Below are 2,616 nucleotides of genomic sequence, written 5' to 3'. Positions count from 1 at the left end.
CCCCCACCCCCCCCCAGCCAATATGATGGCAAGATTCTAATCCACCTAGCAATCCAGCAGGAAAACAAGCATCTTGTGATACCGGCTTAACTTATAACAATAAATGATATAATTTATTAATATCATTTATTGTTATTAAATAAAGTGCACTTTGCGCTACAAATTTGTTTCGAAATATTTGATTAACCAATCGGAAGAAAAAATTTTACTAATTGACTGATTTGTAGCATCAAGTAGACCGGCGTAGTCATAATCCATAATTTATATATTGTAATTTGATTATATTTTTGACATTAACATTAAATATATCTTCAGTTTGTTTATATCGCTGGAGAGGCCGATGACTTTTAAGTCCCTCCGACACCAATTTTTTAGTGACTGCCTTATCAATTCCGGAGCAGGCGCCGGTGACAAAGGCGATCTTGTTCGTTAAAGTATTCATACTGAAGGTTAATTCAAAGGAACGAGAGAAGATTGCTGTTCACTGTCACGAGAAGCTTCTACCGATCCACATTCCCGACACCTATTTATATTATGTTGAAAGTCTGGACCTCGATTAGAGGGTCATGTATAATCTACGTCTAGATAATTCATTGCTTTCTGAATGATGCGGGTATTGCATATTATTTGTGATATTACCGCTTGGTTTTGGCGCGTGGCAGAAGAATACCTCTATCTGAAATACTACACCATGTTCGTATACCGATGAGACGTATCGTCGTTGTCGAAACTTGAGATACGCACGCGAATGTTAATTATCAGAAACGAAATATCATTAATGAAAATAACAATTTATTAAAGTTAATGTTTTGTTATTTTATATAGCTGCATGATCTACGATATGTCTCGTGTTCTTTTTCGAATTTTTTAAAAATTAATATCTAAATACATAAAAATATTTTTATTTTAAATTACACATACAATACACATATATATTTAATTTTATATTTTATTATCGAGGTTTATATAAAAAATACTTAAATCAAAATTTATAACGGCTTTTTGAAAAAAATCAAAATTATTTAAGAAAGGAGCATAAAAGCCAACGCTGAATATTATTGTGAAATAATTCTATCATATTAAATAAAACATAAATACAGACGTTTAGACCTTTTTTTTAGATCATATCCAATGTTTACAGTAATAAAATTATATTAAAATTATGTAGAGAATCATTAAAAGCGTAATATAAATTAAAAAACTTATAATGGTTAGATACAATTATTATAAAAAATTGCATATTAAGTTATATTGACGCTGCTAAGATATTGATCATAATTTATTGTACATTTTGCAGTAACTACGGTATTTTTTAAATTCTTACCGAAATTGTTCTTAAAATTGGAAATTTATATGCAATAGAAAAGGAATTTGAATGCATAAATTTTAAGAACAATTTTCGTAAGAACTAGAAATATATCATGATTGCTGCAAAATGTACAATGAATTGCGATCAACATCTTAGCAGATATAACTTGATATGCAATTTTTTATAATAATTTTATCTAACCGTTTTAAGTTTTTAATTTTTATTGTGCTTTTAATGATTCTCTACATAATTTTAATTTAATTTTACTACTTTAAACTCTGAGAATGATCTAAAAAGACTAAAAAAAGGTCGAAACGTATGTATGTTTTATTTAATATGATAGAATTCTTTTGCAATAATATCCAGCTTTATGATCCTTCCTCTAATAACTTCAAAAAAATACTTATTATTTCATCTTTAAGCTTTAGCGGAAGATACAATTTTATATCGAGTATTAATGCATGAATACTGCAAGATATAAAATATTTTTAAATATGAATATTTTTTATATAATAATTAGATGCATTCAGTAATAGATAATTATCTTATAGCAATAGGTAATCCCAAGTAGCACACAGCGCTTACAAAGCATTAAAAAAGCGCATATAATCGGTTTTTTTATCATTTTGCAAGCACTTATACTGTGCTACTTGAGATAATCAGTAATAGGGTTACAAAAATAAGAGTAAAAGGTAACACCAGGGTTTTAGAATTATGTTTAATATGTTTAATATTAAAACAGTATCTTCTTCAGGTTATAATAAAAGTAGCACGGGATCGAGAATGCTGATAAAACGAATTTGCACGATTTCCGAAGAAAACGATAAGATGTTCTGCGATATTTTTGTTAGGGATACTATATCAGAAGTTTCAGAAAACGTGAAGGATCTCTCGCGAAGTGGTTTCATCAGCAAATCCGCATACAAAGTTTGGCGCAGTACAGGAAAATTTGTAATTGATCACGAATATTGCGCGATAGCGCGTCTCCGCGCATGTTCATATTTTCTATTGATTTATGTCGATCATCTTCGATTCTTTCAGAATATATCACTGTTCTTTAAAATTGAAAATCGTGGTAGAAGTTGCAATACTGCAAACGCATCGTTAACGAAGTGCAGTAACAACGCCCAGCAACACAAATTTTTCAGTAATCAGTTGCACATACAAAATTTATTATAATTTCTTAATAATAAATCTTAATTTATAGGACACCTCTACCTCAAATTTTTAATATATGCTCCATTGCAATACGGTATTTAAAAATATGTAAAACTTATTATTTAGATTTATATATATATATATATATA

The 2,616-nt window shown here is 28.9% G+C and overlaps 1 pseudogene; it reads right to left on the bottom strand.

The window, feature by feature from the left end:
- The window catches only part of LOC108769034 (farnesol dehydrogenase-like), a 2,200-nt pseudogene extending 1,421 nt beyond the window's left edge, over positions 1 to 779 (bottom strand).
- Positions 780 to 2,616: the final 1,837 nt, after the last annotated feature.

The sequence above is a fragment of the Trachymyrmex cornetzi genome, unplaced genomic scaffold (assembly GCF_001594075.2).
Source record: "Trachymyrmex cornetzi isolate Tcor2-1 unplaced genomic scaffold, Tcor1.1 scaffold840, whole genome shotgun sequence".
NCBI classification, from domain to species: Eukaryota; Metazoa; Arthropoda; class Insecta; order Hymenoptera; family Formicidae; genus Trachymyrmex; species Trachymyrmex cornetzi.
Note: the sequence above shows the minus strand (reverse complement) of the source record. Positions and strands in the feature narration are given on the sequence as shown.